Source organism: Manis pentadactyla, chromosome 16 (assembly GCF_030020395.1).
Source record: "Manis pentadactyla isolate mManPen7 chromosome 16, mManPen7.hap1, whole genome shotgun sequence".
NCBI lineage: Eukaryota > Metazoa > Chordata > Mammalia > Pholidota > Manidae > Manis > Manis pentadactyla.
Window position 1 is genome coordinate 3,385,419 of NC_080034.1, and position 21,435 is coordinate 3,406,853.

The following is a 21,435-nucleotide window of genomic DNA, read 5'->3' on the forward strand; positions in this document are numbered from 1 at the left end:
ATGGAGCATGACGGTAGTAAGCTCAGTGAAATAGGCCAGGCGGAGAAAGACAAGTACCTATTGATTTCACTCGTGTGTAGTATAACAACAAAGAAACACTGAAGGAAAATAATAGCAGCAGACTCACAAAACCCGCGAGTGGACCAACAGTTACCAAAGGGTAAGGGACTGGGCAGTTTGGGTGGGAAGGGAGGGATAAGGGCAGGGAGAAATATAGGGGGCATTAGTATTAGCGTGTATAATATGTGTGGTGGGAGGAACATGGGGAGGGCTGTACAACACAGAAAGGACAGTAGTTATTACACACCATCTTACTACACGCTTATGGGAAGTGACCTAAGAGGTTTTATTGGTGGAATGGTGAATCGGAAGCCTAGTATACATAATGTTCTTCACGTGATTGGAGATTAATTATAACAAAAAAAAATTTTTAAGTGCAATAAGGGAACAACCCTGAATCATCAGAATAAAAGGACAAGCTTTGAGTGCTCCAACCAAAAGACACAGGGTTAGAAGAAGGGATGAAAACTCAAGACCACCTTTATGCTCCCTTACAGCAGACTCACTTGCGATCCAAGGACACAGACAAACTTCATGCCGAATGGGTGGAGATAGGTATCCTACACATTGAAATGGAGAAACAAACAAACAAACAAATGGATTCTGTTTGAGTCCCCAGAGACAGTCAGTAGAAAATAGCACTATCTATACAACGTTAATTCTTTTTGTTTGGTTTCAACAGTGCCCAGCCATAGATTTAGTGGTACACCAACATCCTTCTCATTTTTTCTCACCTCAACAACTGAATTGCTGTAATTATATGAGCCTGGGCTTTTGAAATCAGTGGGTTTTATGATGTTCACGAATGTAAAGAAGTAATAAACACCTAAGGAGGGAAGTTGGGACACTCAAACAAACACGTAACTCCGCAACACTCTCTTTGCTCCCAAATGCTCCTGTCTAGACATAGGTGTTCCTTTTTATTTGGCCCTCCTCCTATCAACGGTGATCACACCGATGTTCCTCAAACATGGTGGTATGCAAAGCACCAAGTATACTTTACTGTCTACAACAGGCCCAGAGGAAGGATGCTTGTGATCTTCAGGAAGCACTTAGTCAATGAATGTGGCTAAATACAGTCAGCAAGCGAGAAGGAGGGAAAAGAGGACAGAGGACAGAGATATGGGTTCAAGTCCCTGCACCACCATTTATAGGTTTTGTAAGCACATGTTGCAAACTCGACCTGCAAGTGCCTCAGTGAACCCAGTGCTCTCAATACAGCCTACTCACCTTGCAAGATTTTTGGAAGCATAATGTAGGAAAGTGACATAGGCAATGTTTTTTACTGTTCTGTACATAAGGATAGAAGGGCACATAAAAAGATGATTGATTCATAGATAGATAGATAGATGACAGATGATAGATAGATAGATAGATGATAGACATGATAGATAGATGGTAGTCATGATAGATAGATAGGAATATAGGTAGAAAGATTAGATAGATAGATAGATAGATAGATAGATAGATAGATAGATAGATAGATAGATAGATAGATAGATAGATAGATTAGATAGATAGAGAGAGAGAGAGAGAGATAGATAGATAGATAGATAGATAGATAGATAGATAGATAGATAGATAGATAGATAGATAGATAGATAGATAGATAGATAGATTGATTGATTGATTGATAGATAGAAAGAGAGATAGATGGATGGACGGATGGATGGATGGATGGATGGATGGATGGATGGATGGATGGATGGATGGATAAACAGACAGACAGATAGATAGATAGATGGATAGATACAGATACATAACAATTAACAGAAAGCTATTGATCATAACCGGGAGATAAATGGTGAAAGCACATAGCGATACTACAAACAAAAAGGAAGAATGAAATCCCATTTAAAAAGTACAGTAAGCAGCCATAAGAAGAAAACAAATCCTACCATTTACAATGATGTGGGTGGAGCTAGACGGTAGTATGCTCAGTGAAATATTCCTGGAGGAGAAAGACAAGTACCAAATGATTTCCCTCATGTGTGGAGTATAAAAAAAAAAAAAAATGGAAAAAAACAGCAGCAGAATCACAAAATTCGAGAGTGGACAAACAGATATGAAAGGGAAAAGGACTGGGCCGGGTGTTTGATAAGGGAGGGATAAGGGTGGGAAGAAAGAAAGGGGACATGATTATAAGCATGAATAATGCGTGGGGTCGGCTGGGCATGGGGAGGGCTGTACAACACAGAGAAGAAAATTACAGATTCTACAGCATCTTACTACACGCTGACGGTCAGCGACTGTAACGGGGTGTGTTGGGGGACATGGTGAAGTAGTCTACAGCATCCAACTACGCTGATGGACACCAACTATAACACGTTTTTGGGGCGAATTGGTGAAAGGGGGATCCTAGTAAACATAATGTTCTCCAAGAGACTGTAGATTAATGATAACAAAAAAAGAACTTCTTAAGTGCAATAAGGGCATAGCTCTGAATCATCAGTGTAAAAGGACAGGCCATGAGTGCTCCAAACAAAAGACACAGGTTTAAAAGAAGGGATGAAAACTCAAGAAGAACTACGTGCTCCCTTACAGGAGACTCACTTGAGATCCAAGGACACAGACAACCTGAAGCCAAAGGGGTGGGTAGAGGTACCCAACACAAGTGAATCTGAAAAACAAACAATCAGTCAAACGGATTCTGTCTGTGCCCCCGAGACAGTCAGAAGTAAATAGACCTATCTGGCCACCGTGAATGCTTTTTGTTCGGTATCAGCAGTGCCCAGCCATAGACTTAGTGGTACAGCAACATCCTTCTCATTTTCTCTCAACTCAACAACTGAATTGCTGTAATATTATGGGTCTGGGCCTTTCAAATCAGCGGGTTTTATGATGTCCACAAATGTAAAGAAGTAATAACCAGGTAAAGAGGGAAGTTTGGACACTCAAATAAACACTTCACTCCACAACACACTCTTCTCTCCCAACTGCTCCTGTCTACAAATCGGTGTTACTTTTTATTTGTCATTCCCACCTATCAGGATTTATCATGCCGATATCCCTCAAACATGGTGGTGAGCAAGCACCAAGTTTACTTTTCTGTCGACAAATGTCAAAGAGGAACGATACTTGTGGTCTTCAGGGAGCACTTAGACAGTGAATGTGGCTAAATACAGTCAGCAAGTGAGAAGGAGATAAAAGAGGAGAGAGGACAGAGACACGGGTACAAGTCCCTGCACCACAATTTCCTGGTTTTGTAGGTACACTTCTGACTCGACCTGCAAGTGTCTCAGTGAACCCAGTGCTCTCATTACGGCCTAGTTACCTTGCAAGATTTTTGTAAGCATAACGTAGGGAAGGGACATAGACTGTGTTGTTAACTGTTCTGCATACATGGACAGATTTTCAGATAAAAAGATGACTGATTGATTGAATGATAGATAGATAGACAGGCAGATAGATAAATATAGGTAAATATCGATTAACACAAAGCTATTGCTCATAACCAGGAGTGCAATGGTGAAAGCACACAGCGAAACTACAGACAAAAGAGAAGACAGAAATCCAGTTTAAAAAGTGCAGTAGGCAGCCGTAAGAAGAAAACAAATCCTACCATTTGCAACAACGTGGATGGAGCTAGAGGGTACTGTGCTCAGTGAAATAGGCCAGGCAAAGAAAGATAAGTACCAAATGATTTGACTCATGTGTGGAGTATAAATCAAAGAAAAACTGAAGGAAATAAACAAAAGCAGACTCACAGAAGCCGAGAGTCAACTAACAGTTACCAAAGGGAAAGGCACTGAGCATGGTGGGTGAGTAGGGAGGGATAAGGGCGGGCAGAAAGAAAGGGGGCACTGGGATTAGCATTTATACTGTGTGGGGTGGTGTGAGCATGGGGAGGGCTGTGCAACACAGAGTAGAGAAGTAGTGTTTCTACAGCATCTTACTACACGCATATGGACAGCGACTGTAACGGGCTGTGTGTTGGGAGACAAGGTGAAAGGGTCTACAGCATCCAACTACGCTGATGGACAGCGTCTGTAATGCGGCTTTTGGGGGAGACTTGGTGTACTTGATGATCATAATGATCTTCACGCGATTATAGAATAGATATAATGAAACATTTTTTGTAAGTGCAATAAGGACACTGCTCTCAATTGTCAGAATAAAAGGACAGACACTGAGTGCTCCAATCAAAAGACACAGGGTTAGAGGAAAGGATGGAAACTCAAGCACACCTACGTGCTCCCTTACTGGAGACTCACCTGAGATCCAAGGACACAGACAAACTACAAGCTGAAGGGGTGGGAACAGGTAGCCCACACAAGTGATACTGAGAAACAAACAAACAAATGGATTCTGTTTGAGTACCCAGAGACAGTCAGTAAAAAATAGCCTTATCTAGCCACCGTGAATTCTTTTTGTTTGGTTTCAGCAGTGCCCAGATATAGATTTAGTGGTACAGCAACGTCCTTCTCATTTTTTATCACCTCAACAACTGAATTGCTGTAATAATCTGCATCTGGTCTTTGGAAGTCAGTGGGTTTTACAATGTTGTTGAATGTAAAGAAGTAATAACCACCAAAAAGAGGGAAGTTTGGACACTCAAACAAACACGTAACTCCACAACACTCTCATTGCTCCCAAATGCTCCTGTCTAGAAATAGGTGTACTTTTTATTTGTCCCTCCTCCTATCAGCGGTGCTCACGCTGATGTCCCTCAAACTTGGTGGTGAGAAAAGCACCATGTATACATTTCTGTCTTTAACAAACCCAGAGGAGGGATACTTGTGGTCTTCAGGGAGCACTTAGTAATTGAATGTGGCTAAATACACTCAGGAAGCGAGAAGGAGTTAAAAGAGGACAGAGGACAGAGATATGGGTGCAAGTCCCTGCAACACCATTTACTGGTTTTGTAAGCACACGTGGCTGACTCGATCTGCAAGTGTCTCAATGAACTCAGTGCTCTCCCTACGGACTAGTTACCTAGCAAGATTTTTGGAAGCATAATGTAGGGAAGTGACATAGGCGATGTTGTTAACTGTTCTCTACATAAGGATAGAAAGGCAGAAAAAAAGATGATTGATTCATAGATAGATAGAGATAGATAGATAGATGGTAGATGATAGATAGGTACATAGATAGAAGAGAGACATGAGAGATAGACGATAAGTAGATAGATAGATAGAAAGATAGATAGAAAGATAGAAGGATACATTGATAGATAGATAGATGATAGATAGAAAGATAGATGATAGATAAATAGATAGAATGAAAGATAGAAGGATGGATAGATAGACAGACAGATAGATAGATATAGATACATATCAGTTAACACAAAGCTACTGCTAATAACCAGGAGCTCAATGCTGAAAGCACACAGCGAAACTACAACCAGAAAGTTAGAATGAAGTCCAGTTTAAAAACTGAAGTTAGCAGCCATAAGAAGAAAACAAATGGTACCATTTGCAATGACGTGGATGGAGCAAGACGGTAGTATGCTCAGTGAAATAGGCCAAGCGGAGAAAGACAAGTACCAAATGATTTCACTCGTGTCGAGTATAACAACAAAGAAACCCTGAAGGAAAAAAACAGCAGCAGACTCACAGAACCCGAAAGTGGACTAAAAGTTACGAAAGGGAAAGGGACTTGGCATGGTGGTTGGGAAGGGAGGGATAAGGGCGGGGAGAAAGAAATGGGAGATTAGGATAAGCATGTATAATGCGTGGGTTCATGGGGGCATGGGGAGGGCTGTACAACACAGAGAAGACAAGTAGAGATTCTACAGCATCTTACTACACGCTGATGGACAGCGACCGTAACAGGGTGTGTGAGGGTGGACTTGTTGAAGGGTTCTACAGCACTCAACTAAGCGGAAGGGCAGCATGTTTAATGGTTCTTGGTGGTGAATTGGTGAAGGAGGAGCCTCGTAAAAACAATGTTCCTCACGTGATTGTAGGTTAATGATAACAAAAAAATAATTTTAAAGTGCAATAAGGGCACAGCTCTGAATCATCAGTGGAAAAGGACAGGCTTTGAGTGCTCCAAACAAAAGACACAGGTTTAAAAGAAGGGATGAAAACTCAAGAACAACTACATACTCCCTTACAGGAGACTCACTTGAGATCCAAGGACACAGACAAACTGCAAGAAGAAGGGGTACGGAGAGGTACCCAACACAAGTGAATCTGAAAAACAAACAATCAGTCAAATGGATTCTGTCTGTGCCCTCAAGACAGTCAGTAGTAAATAGACCTCTCTGGCCACCGTGAATGCTTTTTGTTTGGTATCAGCAGTGCCCAGCCATAGATTTAGTTTTACAGCAACATCCTTCTCATTTTCTCTCAACTCAGCAACTGAATTGCTGAAATAATATGGGACTGGGCCTTTGAAATCACTGGGTTTATGATGTCCACGAATGTAAAGAAGTATTAACCAGGTAAAGAGGGAAGTTTGGACACTCAAATAAACACTTCACTCAACAACACACTCTTCTCTCCCAACTGCTCCTGTCTACAAATCGGTGTTACTTTTATTTGTCCCTCCTTCCTTTCGGGTTTATCACGCCGGTATCCCTCAAACATGGTGGTGAGCAAGCACCAAGTTTACTTTTCTGTCAACAAATGTCAAAGAGGAACGATACTTGTGGTCTTCAGGGAGCACTTAGACAATGAATGTGGCTAAATACAGTCAGCAAGTGAGAAGGAGATAAAAGAGGAGAGAGGACAGAGACACGGGTACAAGTCCCTGCACCACAATTTCCTGGTTTTGTAGGTACACTTCTGACTCGACCTGCAAGTGTCTCAGTGTACCCAGTGCTCTCATTACGGCCTAGTTACCTTGCAAGATTTTTGTAAGCATAACGTAGGGAAGGGACATAGACTGTGTTGTTAACTGTTCTGCATACATGGACAGATTTTCAGATAAAAAGATGACTGATTGATTGAATGATAGATAGATAGACAGGCAGATAGATAAATATAGGTAAATATCGATTAACACAAAGTTTTGCTCATAGCCAGGAGTGCAATGGTGAAAGCACACAGCGAAACTACAGACAAAAGAGAAGACAGAAATCCAGTTTAAAAATGCAGTAGGCAGCCGTAAGAAGAAAACAAATCCTACCATTAGCAACAACGTGGATGGAGCTAGAGGGTACTGTGCTCAGTGAAATAGGCCAGGCAAAGAAAGATAAGTACCAAATGATTTCACTCATGTGTGGAGTATAAATCAAAGAAAAACTGAAGGAAATAAACAAAAGCAGACTCACAGAAGCCGAGAGTCAACTAACAGTTACCAAAGGGAAAGGCACTGAGCATGGTGGGTGAGTAGGGAGGGATAAGGGCGGGCAGAAAGAAAGGGGGCACTGGGATTAGCATTTATACTGTGTGGGGTGGTGTGAGCATGGGGAGGGCTGTGCAACACAGAGAAGAGAAGTAGTGTTTCTACAGCATCTTACTACATGCATATGGACAGCGACTGTAAAGGGCTGTGTGTTTGGAGACAAGGTGAAGTGGTCTACAGCATCCAACTACGCTGACGGACAGCGTCTGTAATGCGGCTTTTGGGGGAGACATGGTGTACTTGGTGATCATAATGATCTTCACGTGATTATAGATTAGAGATAACAAAAAATTTTTTTGTAAGTACAATAAGGACACTGCTCTCAATTGTCAGAAGACAAGGACAGACTCTGAATGCTAAAATCAAAAGACACAGGGATAGAGGAAGGGATGGAAACTCAAGAACACCTACGTGCTCCTTTACTGGAGACTCACTTGAGATCCAAGGACACAGATAAACTACAAGCTGAAGGGGTGGGGACAGGTAACCTACACAAGTGAAACTGAGAAACAAACAAACAAATGGATTCTGTTTGAGTACCCAGAGACAGTCAGTAAAAAATAGCCTTATCTAGCCACCGTGAATTCTTTTTGTTTGGTTTCAGCAGTGCCCAGCCATAGATTTAGTGGTACAGCAACGTCCTTCTCACTTTTTATAACCTCAAAAACTGAATTGCTGTAATAATCTGCATCTGGTCTTTGGAAATTAGTTGGTTTTATAATGTTGAATGTAAAGAAGTACTAACCACCTAAAGAGTGAAGTTTGGACACTCAAACAAACACGCAACTCCACAACACTCTCATTGCTCCCAAATGCTCCTGTCTAGAAATACGTGTTCCATTTTATTTGTCACTCCTCCTATCAGCGGTGCTCCCGCCGATGTCCCTCAAACTTGGTGGTGAGCAAAGCACCATGTCTACATTTCTGTCTTTAACAAACCCAGAGGAGGGATACTTGTGGTCTTCAGGGAGCACTTAGTAATTGAATGTGGCTAAATACAGTCACGAAGCGAGAAGGAGTTTAAAGAGGACAGAGGACAGAGATATGGGTGCAAGTCCCTGAAACACCATTTACTGGTTTTGTAAGCACACGTGGCTGACTCGACCTGCAAGTGTCTCAATGAACTCAGTATTCTCCCTACGGCCTAGTCACCTTGCAAGTTTTTTGGAAGCATAATGTAGGGAAGTGACATAGGCGATGTTGTTAACTGTTCTGTACATAAGGATAGATAGGCCGAAAAAAAGATGATTGATTCATAGGTAGATAGAGATAGATAGATAGATGGTAGATGATAGATAGATACATAGATAGAAGAGAGACATGAGAGATAGACGATAAGTAGATAGATAGATAGAAAGATAGATAGATAGAAAGAAAGATAGAAGGATACATTGATAGATAGATAGATGATAGATAGAAAGATAGATGATAGATAAATAGATAGAATGAAAGATGGAAGGATGGATAGATAGACAGACAGATAGATAGATAGATACAGACACATATCAGTTAAAACAAAGCTATTGATAATAACCAGGAGCTCAATGCTGAAAGCACACAGCGAAACTACAACCAGAAAGTTAGAATGAAGTCCAGTTTAAAAACTGCAGTTAGCAGCCATAAGAAGAAAACAAATGGCATCATTTGCAATGACGTGGATGGAGCAAGACGGTAGTATGCTCAGTGAAATAAGCGAGGCGGAGAAAGACAAGTACCAAATGATTTCACTCGTGTCGAGTATAACAACAAAGAAACCCTGAAGGAAAAAAACAGCAGCAGACACACAGAACCCGAAAGTGGACTAAAAGTTACGAAAGGGAAAGGGACTTGGCAGGTGGTTGGGAAGGGAGGGATAAGGGCGGGGATTAAGAAATGGGAGATTAGGATAAGCATGTATAATGAGTGGGTTCATGGGGGCATGGGGAGGGCTGTACAACACAGACAAGACAAGTAGAGATTCTACAGCAACTTACTACACGCTGATGGACAGCGACCGTAACAGGGTGTGTGAGGGTGGACTGGTTGAAGGGTTCTACAGCACTCAACTAAGCGGAAGGGCAACATGTTTAATGGTTCTTGGTGGTGAATTGGTGAAGGAGGAGCCTCGTAAAAACAATGTTCCTCACGTGATTGTAGGTTAATGATAACAAAAAAATAATTTTAAAGTGCAATAAGGGCACAGCTCTGAATCATCAGTGGAAAAGGACAGGCTTTGAGTGCTCCAAACAAAAGACACAGGTTTAAAAGAAGTAATGAAAACTCAACAACAACTACGTGCTCCCTTACAGGAGACTCACTTGAGATCCAAGGACACAGACAAACTGCAAGCCGAAGGGGTGGGGAGAGGTACCCAACACAAGTGAATCTGAAAAACAAACAATCAGTCAAATGGATTCTGTCAGTGCCCCCAAGACAGTCAGTAGTAAATAGACCTCTCTGGCCACCGTGAATGCTTTTTGTTTTTTATCATCAGTGCCCAGCCATAGATTTAGTGGTGCAGCAACATCCTTCTCATTTTCTCTCAACTCAACAACTGAATTTCTATAATAATATGGGTCTGGGCCTTTAAAATCACTGGGATTATGATGTCCACGAATGTAAAGAAGTATTAACCAGGTAAAGAGGGAAGTTTGGACACTCAAATAAACACTTCACTCAACAACACACTCTTCTCTCCCAACTGCTCCTGTCTACAAATCGGTGTTACTTTTATTTGTCCCTCCTTCCTTTCGGGTTTATCACGCCTATATCCCTCAAACATGGTGGTGAGCAAGCACCAAGTTTACTTTTCTGTCGACAAATGTCAAAGAGGAACGATACTTGTGGTCTTCAGGGAGCACTTAGACAATGAATGTGGCTAAATACAGTCAGCAAGTGAGAAGGAGATAAAAGAGGAGAGAGGACAGAGACACGGGTACAAGTCCCTGCACCACAATTTCCTGGTTTTGTAGGTACACTTCTGACTCGACCTGCAAGTGTCTCAGTGAACCCAGTGCTCTCATTACGGCCTAGTTACCTTGCAAGATTTTTGTAAGCATAACGTAGGGAAGGGACATAGACTGTGTTGTTAACTGTTCTGCATACATGGACAGATTTTCAGATAAAAAGATGACTGATTGATTGAATGATAGATAGATAGACAGGCAGATAGATAAATATAGGTAAATATCGATTAACACAAAGCTATTGCTCATAACCAGGAGTGCAATGGTGAAAGCACACAGCGAAACTACAGACAAAAGAGAAGACAGAAATCCAGTTTAAAAAGTGCAGTAGGCAGCCGTAAGAAGAAAACAAATCCTACCATTTGCAACAACGTGGATGGAGCTAGAGGGTACTGTGCTCAGTGAAATAGGCCAGGCAAAGAAAGATAAGTACCAAATGATTTGACTCATGTGTGGAGTATAAATCAAAGAAAAACTGAAGGAAATAAACAAAAGCAGACTCACAGAAGCCGAGAGTCAACTAACAGTTACCAAAGGGAAAGGCACTGAGCATGGTGGGTGAGTAGGGAGGGATAAGGGCGGGCAGAAAGAAAGGGGGCACTGGGATTAGCATTTATACTGTGTGGGGTGGTGTGAGCATGGGGAGGGCTGTGCAACACAGAGTAGAGAAGTAGTGTTTCTACAGCATCTTACTACACGCATATGGACAGCGACTGTAACGGGCTGTGTGTTGGGAGACAAGGTGAAAGGGTCTACAGCATCCAACTACGCTGATGGACAGCGTCTGTAATGCGGCTTTTGGGGGAGACTTGGTGTACTTGATGATCATAATGATCTTCACGCGATTATAGAATAGATATAATGAAACATTTTTTGTAAGTGCAATAAGGACACTGCTCTCAATTGTCAGAATAAAAGGACAGACACTGAGTGCTCCAATCAAAAGACACAGGGTTAGAGGAAAGGATGGAAACTCAAGCACACCTACGTGCTCCCTTACTGGAGACTCACCTGAGATCCAAGGACACAGACAAACTACAAGCTGAAGGGGTGGGAACAGGTAGCCCACACAAGTGATACTGAGAAACAAACAAACAAATGGATTCTGTTTGAGTACCCAGAGACAGTCAGTAAAAAATAGCCTTATCTAGCCACCGTGAATTCTTTTTGTTTGGTTTCAGCAGTGCCCAGATATAGATTTAGTGGTACAGCAACGTCCTTCTCATTTTTTATCACCTCAACAACTGAATTGCTGTAATAATCTGCATCTGGTCTTTGGAAGTCAGTGGGTTTTACAATGTTGTTGAATGTAAAGAAGTAATAACCACCAAAAAGAGGGAAGTTTGGACACTCAAACAAACACGTAACTCCACAACACTCTCATTGCTCCCAAATGCTCCTGTCTAGAAATAGGTGTACTTTTTATTTGTCCCTCCTCCTATCAGCGGTGCTCACGCTGATGTCCCTCAAACTTGGTGGTGAGAAAAGCACCATGTATACATTTCTGTCTTTAACAAACCCAGAGGAGGGATACTTGTGGTCTTCAGGGAGCACTTAGTAATTGAATGTGGCTAAATACACTCAGGAAGCGAGAAGGAGTTAAAAGAGGACAGAGGACAGAGATATGGGTGCAAGTCCCTGCAACACCATTTACTGGTTTTGTAAGCACACGTGGCTGACTCGATCTGCAAGTGTCTCAATGAACTCAGTGCTCTCCCTACGGACTAGTTACCTAGCAAGATTTTTGGAAGCATAATGTAGGGAAGTGACATAGGCGATGTTGTTAACTGTTCTCTACATAAGGATAGAAAGGCAGAAAAAAAGATGATTGATTCATAGATAGATAGAGATAGATAGATAGATGGTAGATGATAGATAGGTACATAGATAGAAGAGAGACATGAGAGATAGACGATAAGTAGATAGATAGATAGAAAGATAGATAGATAGAAAGATAGAAGGATACATTGATAGATAGATAGATGATAGATAGAAAGATAGATGATAGATAAATAGATAGAATGAAAGATAGAAGGATGGATAGATAGACAGACAGATAGATAGATATAGATACATATCAGTTAACACAAAGCTACTGCTAATAACCAGGAGCTCAATGCTGAAAGCACACAGCGAAACTACAACCAGAAAGTTAGAATGAAGTCCAGTTTAAAAACTGAAGTTAGCAGCCATAAGAAGAAAACAAATGGTACCATTTGCAATGACGTGGATGGAGCAAGACGGTAGTATGCTCAGTGAAATAGGCCAAGCGGAGAAAGACAAGTACCAAATGATTTCACTCGTGTCGAGTATAACAACAAAGAAACCCTGAAGGAAAAAAACAGCAGCAGACTCACAGAACCCGAAAGTGGACTAAAAGTTACGAAAGGGAAAGGGACTTGGCATGGTGGTTGGGAAGGGAGGGATAAGGGCGGGGAGAAAGAAATGGGAGATTAGGATAAGCATGTATAATGCGTGGGTTCATGGGGGCATGGGGAGGGCTGTACAACACAGAGAAGACAAGTAGAGATTCTACAGCATCTTACTACACGCTGATGGACAGCGACCGTAACAGGGTGTGTGAGGGTGGACTTGTTGAAGGGTTCTACAGCACTCAACTAAGCGGAAGGGCAGCATGTTTAATGGTTCTTGGTGGTGAATTGGTGAAGGAGGAGCCTCGTAAAAACAATGTTCCTCACGTGATTGTAGGTTAATGATAACAAAAAAATAATTTTAAAGTGCAATAAGGGCACAGCTCTGAATCATCAGTGGAAAAGGACAGGCTTTGAGTGCTCCAAACAAAAGACACAGGTTTAAAAGAAGGGATGAAAACTCAAGAACAACTACATACTCCCTTACAGGAGACTCACTTGAGATCCAAGGACACAGACAAACTGCAAGCCGAAGGGGTAGGGAGAGGTACCCAACACAAGTGAATCTGAAAAACAAACAATCAGTCAAATGGATTCTGTCTGTGCCCTCAAGACAGTCAGTAGTAAATAGACCTCTCTGGCCACCGTGAATGCTTTTTGTTTGGTATCAGCAGTGCCAAGCCATAGATTTAGTTTTACAGCAACATCCTTCTCATTTTCTCTCAACTCAACAACTGAATTGCTGAAATAATATGGGACTGGGCCTTTGAAATCACTGGGTTTATGATGTCCACGAATGTAAAGAAGTATTAACCAGGTAAAGAGGGAAGTTTGGACACTCAAATAAACACTTCACTCAACAACACACTCTTCTCTCCCAACTGCTCCTGTCTACAAATCGGTGTTACTTTTATTTGTCCCTCCTTCCTTTCGGGTTTATCACGCCGATATCCCTCAAACATGGTGGTGAGCAAGCACCAAGTTTACTTTTCTGTCGACAAATGTCAAAGAGGAACGATACTTGTGGTCTTCAGGGAGCACTTAGACAATGAATGTGGCTAAATACAGTCAGCAAGTGAGAAGGAGATAAAAGAGGAGAGAGGACAGAGACACGGGTACAAGTCCCTGCACCACAATTTCCTGGTTTTGTAGGTACACTTCTGACTCGACCTGCAAGTGTCTCAGTGAACCCAGTGTTCTCCTTACGGCCTAGTTACCTTGCAAGATTTTTGTAAGCATAACGTAGGGAAGGGACATAGACTGTGTTGTTAACTGTTCTGCATACATGGACAGATTTTCAGATAAAAAGATGACTGATTGATTGAATGATAGATAGATAGACAGGCAGATAGATAAATATAGGTAAATATCGATTAACACAAAGTTTTGCTCATAACCAGGAGTGCAATGGTGAAAGCACACAGCGAAACTACAGACAAAAGAGAAGACAGAAATCCAGTTTAAAAAGTGCAGTAGGCAGCCGTAAGAAGAAAACAAATCCTACCATTTGCAACAACGTGGATGGAGCTAGAGGGTACAGTGCTCAGTGAAATAGGCCAGGCAAAGAAAGATAAGTACCAAATGATTTGACTCATGTGTGGAGTATAAATCAAAGAAAAACTGAAGGAAATAAACAAAAGCAGACTCACAGAAGCCGAGAGTCAACTAACAGTTACCAAAGGGAAAGGCACTGAGCATGGTGGGTGAGTAGGGAGGGATAAGGGCGGGCAGAAAGAAAGGGGGCACTGGGATTAGCATTTATACTGTGTGGGGTGGTGTGAGCATGGGGAGGGCTGTGCAACACAGAGAAGAGAAGTAGTGTTTCTACAGCATCTTACTACATGCATATGGACAGCGACTGTAAAGGGCTGTGTGTTTGGAGACAAGGTGAAGTGGTCTACAGCATCCAACTACGCTGACGGACAGCGTCTGTAATGCGGCTTTTGGGGGAGACATGGTGTACTTGGTGATCATAATGATCTTCACGTGATTATAGATTAGAGATAACAAAAAAATTTTTTGTAAGTACAATAAGGACACTGCTCTCAATTGTCAGAAGACAAGGACAGACTCTGAATGCTAAAATCAAAAGACACAGGGTTAGAGGAAGGGATGGAAACTCAAGAACACCTACGTGCTCCTTTACTGGAGACTCACTTGAGATCCAAGGACACAGATAAACTACAAGCTGAAGGGGTGGGGACAGGTAACCTACACAAGTGAAACTGAGAAACAAACAAACAAATGGATTCTGTTTGAGTACCCAGAGACAGTCAGTAAAAAATAGCCTTATCTAGCCACCGTGAATTCTTTTTGTTTGGTTTCAGCAGTGCCCAGCCATAGATTTAGTGGTACAGCAACGTCCTTCTCACTTTTTATAACCTCAAAAACTGAATTGCTGTAATAATCTGCATCTGGTCTTTGGAAATTAGTTGGTTTTATAATGTTGAATGTAAAGAAGTACTAACCACCTAAAGAGGGAAGTTTGGACACTCAAACAAACACGCAACTCCACAACACTCTCATTGCTCCCAAATGCTCCTGTCTAGAAATACGTGTTCCTTTTTATTTGTCACTCCTCCTATCAGCGGTGCTCCCGCCGATGTCCCTCAAACTTGGTGGTGAGCAAAGCACCATGTCTACATTTCTGTCTTTAACAAACCCAGAGGAGGGATACTTGTGGTCTTCAGGGAGCACTTAGTAATTGAATGTGGCTAAATACAGTCACGAAGCGAGAAGGAGTTTAAAGAGGACAGAGGACAGAGATATGGGTGCAAGTCCCTGAAACACCATTTACTGGTTTTATAAGCACACGTGGCTGACTCGACCTGCAAGTGTCTCAATGAACTCAGTATTCTCCCTACGGCCTAGTCACCTTGCAAGATTTTTGGAAGCATAATGTAGGGAAGTGACATAGGCGATGTTGTTAACTGTTCTGTACATAAGGATAGATAGGCCGAAAAAAAGATGATTGATTCATAGGTAGATAGAGATAGATAGATAGATGGTAGATGATAGATAGATACATAGATAGAAGAGAGACATGAGAGATAGACGATAAGTAGATAGATAGATAGAAAGATAGATAGATAGAAAGAAAGATAGAAGGATACATTGATAGATAGATAGATGATAGATAGAAAGATAGATGACAGATAAATAGAGAGATAGAATGAAAGATGGAAGGATGGATAGATAGACAGACAGATAGATAGATAGATACAGACACATATCAGTTAAAACAAAGCTATTGATAATAACCAGGAGCTCAATGCTGAAAGCACACAGCGAAACTACAACCAGAAAGTTAGAATGAAGTCCAGTTTAAAAACTGCAGTTAGCAGCCATAAGAAAAAAACAAATGGCATCATTTGCAATGACGTGGATGGAGCAAGACGGTAGTATGCTCAGTGAAATAAGCGAGGCGGAGAAAGACAAGTACCAAATGATTTCACTCGTGTCGAGTATAACAACAAAGAAACCCTGAAGGAAAAAAACAGCAGCAGACACAGAGAACCCGAAAGTGGACTAAAAGTTACGAAAGGGAAAGGGACTTGGCAGGTGGTTGGGAAGGGAGGGATAAGGGCGGGGATTAAGAAATGGGAGATTAGGATAAGCATGTATAATGAGTGGGTTCATGGGGGCATGGGGAGGGCTGTACAACACAGACAAGACAAGTAGAGATTCTACAGCAACTTACTACACGCTGATGGACAGCGACCGTAACAGGGTGTGTGAGGGTGGACTTGTTGAAGGGTTCTACAGCACTCAACTAAGCGGAAGGGCAACATGTTTAATGGTTCTTGGTGGTGAATTGGTGAAGGAGGAGCCTCGTAAAAACAATGTTCCTCACGTGATTGTAGGTTAATGATAACAAAAAAATAATTTTAAAGTGCAATAAGGGCACAGCTCTGAATCATCAGTGGAAAAGGACAGGCTTTGAGTGCTCCAAACAAAAGACACAGGTTTAAAAGAAGTAATGAAAACTCAACAACAACTACGTGCTCCCTTACAGGAGACTCACTTGAGATCCAAGGACACAGACAAACTGCAAGCCGAAGGGGTGGGGAGAGGTACCCAACACAAGTGAATCTGAAAAACAAACAATCAGTCAAATGGATTCTGTCTGTGCCCCCAAGACAGTCAGTAGTAAATAGACCTCTCTGGCCACCGTGAATGCTTTTTGTTTTTTATCATCAGTGCCCAGCCATAGATTTAGTGGTGCAGCAACATCCTTCTCATTTTCTCTCAACTCAACAACTGAATTTCTATAATAATATGGGTCTGGGCCTTTAAAATCACTGGGATTATGATGTCCACGAATGTAAAGAATATTAAACAGGTAAAGAGGGAAGTTTGGACACTCAAATAAACACTTCACTCCACAACACACTCTTCTCTCCCAACTGCTCCTGTCTACAAATCGGTGTTACTTTTATTTGTCCCTCCTTCCTTTCGGGTTTATCACGCCGATATCCCTCAAACATGGTGGTGAGCAAGCACCAAGTTTACTTTTCTGTCGACAAATGTCAAAGAGGAACGATACTTGTGGTCTTCAGGGAGCACTTAGACAATGAATGTGGCTAAATACAGTCAGCAAGTGAGAAGGAGATAAAAGAGGAGAGAGGACAGAGACACGGGTACAAGTCCCTGCACCACAATTTCCTGGTTTTGTAGGTACACTTCTGACTCGACCTGCAAGTGTCTCAGTGAACCCAGTGCTCTCATTACGGCCTAGTTACCTTGCAAGATTTTTGTAAGCATAACGTAGGGAAGGGACATAGACTGTGTTGTTAACTGTTCTGCATACATGGACAGATTTTCAGATAAAAAGATGACTGATTGATTGAATGATAGATAGATAGACAGGCAGATAGATAAATATAGGTAAATATCGATTAACACAAAGTTTTGCTCATAACCAGGAGTGCAATGGTGAAAGCACACAGCGAAACTACAGACAAAAGAGAAGACAGAAATCCAGTTTAAAAAGTGCAGTAGGCAGCCGAAAGAAGAAAACAAATCCTACCATTTGCAACAACGTGGATGGAGCTAGAGGGTACTGTGCTCAGTGAAATAGGCCAGGCAAAGAAAGATAAGTACCAAATGATTTGACTCATGTGTGGAGTATAAATCAAAGAAAAACTGAAGGAAATAAACAAAAGCAGACTCACAGAAGCCGAGAGTCAACTAACAGTTACCAAAGGGAAAGGCACTGAGCATGGTGGGTGAGTAGGGAGGGATAAGGGCGGGCAGAAAGAAAGGGGGCACTGGGATTAGCATTTATACTGTGTGGGGTGGTGTGAGCATGGGGAGGGCTGTGCAACACAGAGTAGAGAAGTAGTGTTTCTACAGCATCTTACTACACGCATATGGACAGCGACTGTAACGGGCTGTGTGTTGGGAGACAAGGTGAAAGGGTCTACAGCATCCAACTACGCTGATGGACAGCGTCTGTAATGCGGCTTTTAGGGGAGACTTGGTGTACTTGGTGATCATAATGATCTTCACGCGATTATATATTAGAGATAATGAAACATTTTTTGTAAGTGCAATAAGGACACTGCTCTCAATTGTCAGAATAAAAGGACAGACTCTGAGTGCTCCAATCAAAAGACACAGGGTTAGAGGAAAGGATGGAAACTCAAGAACACCTATGTGCTCCCTTACTGGAGACTCACCTGAGATCCAAGGACACAGACAAACTACAAGCTGAAGGGGTGGGAACAGGTAGCCCACACAAGTGATACTGAGATACAAACAAACAAATGGATTCTGTTTGAGTACCCAGAGACAGTCAGTAAAAAATAGCCTTATCTAGCCACCGTGAATTCTTTTTGTTTGGTTTCAGCAGTGCCCAGATATAGATTTAGTGGTACAGCAACGTCCTTCTCATTTTTTATCACCTCAACAACTGAATTGCTGTAATAATCTGCATCTGGTCTTTGGAAGTCAGTGGGTTTTATAATGTTGTTGAATGTAAAGAAGTAATAACCACCAAAAAGAGGGAAGTTTGGACACTCAAACAAACACGTAACTCCACAACACTCTCATTGCTCCCAAATGCTCCTGTCTAGAAATAGGTGTACTTTTTATTTGTCCCTCCTCCTATCAGCGGTGCTCACGCTGATGTCCCTCAAACTTGGTGGTGAGAAAAGCACCATGTATACATTTCTGTCTTTAACAAACCCAGAGGAGGGATACTTGTGGTCTTCAGGGAGCACTTAGTAATTGAATGTGGCTAAATACACTCAGGAAGCGAGAAGGAGTTAAAAGAGGACAGAGGACAGAGATATGGGTGCAAGTCCCTGCAACACCATTTACTGGTTTTGTAAGCACACGTGGCTGACTCGACCTGCAAGTGTCTCAATGAACTCAGTGCTCTCCCTACGGACTAGTTACCTAGCAAGATTTTTGGAAGCATAATGTAGGGAAGTGACATAGGCGATGTTGTTAACTGTTCTCTACATAAGGATAGAAAGGCAGAAAAAAAGATGATTGATTCATAGATAGATAGAGATAGATAGATAGATGGTAGATGATAGATAGGTACATAGATAGAAGAGAGACATGAGAGATAGACGATAAGTAGATAGATAGATAGAAAGATAGATAGATAGAAAGATAGAAGGATACATTGATAGATAGATAGATGATAGATAGAAAGATAGATGATAGATAAATAGATAGAATGAAAGATAGAAGGATGGATAGATAGACAGACAGATAGATAGATATAGATACATATCAGTTAACACAAAGCTACTGCTAATAACCAGGAGCTCAATGCTGAAAGCACACAGCGAAACTACAACCAGAAAGTTAGAATGAAGTCCAGTTTAAAAACTGAAGTTAGCAGCCATAAGAAGAAAACAAATGGTACCATTTGCAATGACGTGGATGGAGCAAGACGGTAGTATGCTCAGTGAAATAGGCCAAGCGGAGAAAGACAAGTACCAAATGATTTCACTCGTGTCGAGTATAACAACAAAGAAACCCTGAAGGAAAAAAACAGCAGCAGACTCACAGAACCCGAAAGTGGACTAAAAGTTACGAAAGGGAAAGGGACTTGGCATGGTGGTTGGGAAGGGAGGGATAAGGGCGGGGAGAAAGAAATGGGAGATTAGGATAAGCATGTATAATGCGTGGGTTCATGGGGGCATGGGGAGGGCTGTACAACACAGAGAAGACAAGTAGAGATTCTACAGCATCTTACTACACGCTGATGGACAGCGACCGTAACAGGGTGTGTGAGGGTGGACTTGTTGAAGGGTTCTACAGCACTCAACTAAGCGGAAGGGCAGCATGTTTAATGGTTCTTGGTGGTGAATTGGTGAAGGAGGAGCCTCGTAAAAACAATGTTCCTCACGTGATTGTAGGTTAATGATAACAAAAAAATAATTTTAAAGTGCAATAAGGGCACAGCTCTGAATCATCAGTGGAAAAGGACATGCTTTGAGTGCTCCAAACAAAAGACACAGGTTTAAAAGAAGGGATGAAAACTCAAGAACAACTACATACTCCCTTACAGGAAACTCACTTGAGATCCAAGGACACAGACAAACTGCAAGCCGAAGGGGTAGGGAGAGGTACCCAACACAAGTGAATCTGAAAAACAAACAATCAGTCAAATGGATTCTGTCTGTGCCCTCAAGACAGTCAGTAGTAAATAGACCTCTCTGGCCACCGTGAATGCTTTTTGTTTGGTATTAGCAGTGCCCAGCCATAGATTTACTTTTACAGCAACATCCTTCTCATTTTCTCTCAACTCAACAACTGAATTGCTGAAATAATATGGAACTGGGCCTTTGAAATCACTGGGTTTATGATGTCCACGAATGTAAAGAAGTATTAACCAGGTAAAGAGGGAAGTTTGGACACTCAAATAAACACTTCAATCAACAACACACTCTTCTCTCCCAACTGCTCCTGTCTACAAATCGGTGTTACTTTTATTTGTCCCTCCTTCCCTTCGGGTTTATCACGCCGGTATCCCTCAAACATGGTGGTGAGCAAACACCATGTTTACTTTTCTGTCGACAAATATCAAAGCGGAACGATACTTGTGGACTTTAGGAGAGCACTTAGTCAATGAATGTGGCTAAACACAGTCAGCAACTGAGTAGGAGATAAAAGAGGAGAGAGGACAGAGACACGGGTACAAGTCCCTGCACCACAATTTCCTGGTTTTGTAGGTACACTTCTGACTCGACCTGCAAGTGTCTCAGTGAACCCAGTGTTCTCCTTACGGCCTAGTTACCTTGCAAGATTTTTGTAAGCATAACGTAGGGAAGGGACATAGACTGTGTTGTTAACTGTTCTGCATACAAGGACAGATTTTCAGATAAAAAGATGACTGATTGAATGAACGATAGATAGACAGACAGGCAGATAGATAAATATAGGTAAATATCGATTAACACAAAGCTATTGCTCATAAACAGGAGTGCAATGGTGAAAGCACATAGCGAAACTACAGACAAAAGAGAAGACAGAAATCCAGTTTAAAAAGTGCAGTAAGCAGCCGTAAGAAGAAAACAAATCCTACCATTTGCAACAACGTGGATGGAGCTAGAGGGTACTGTGCTCAGTGAAATAGGCCAGGCAAAGAAAGATAAGTACCAAATGATTTCACTCATGTGTGGAGTATAAATCAAAGAAAAACTGAAGGATATAAACAAAAGCAGACTCACAGAAGCCGAGAGTCAACTAACAGTTACCAAAGGGAAAGGCACTGAGCATGGTGAGTGAGTAGGGAGGGATAA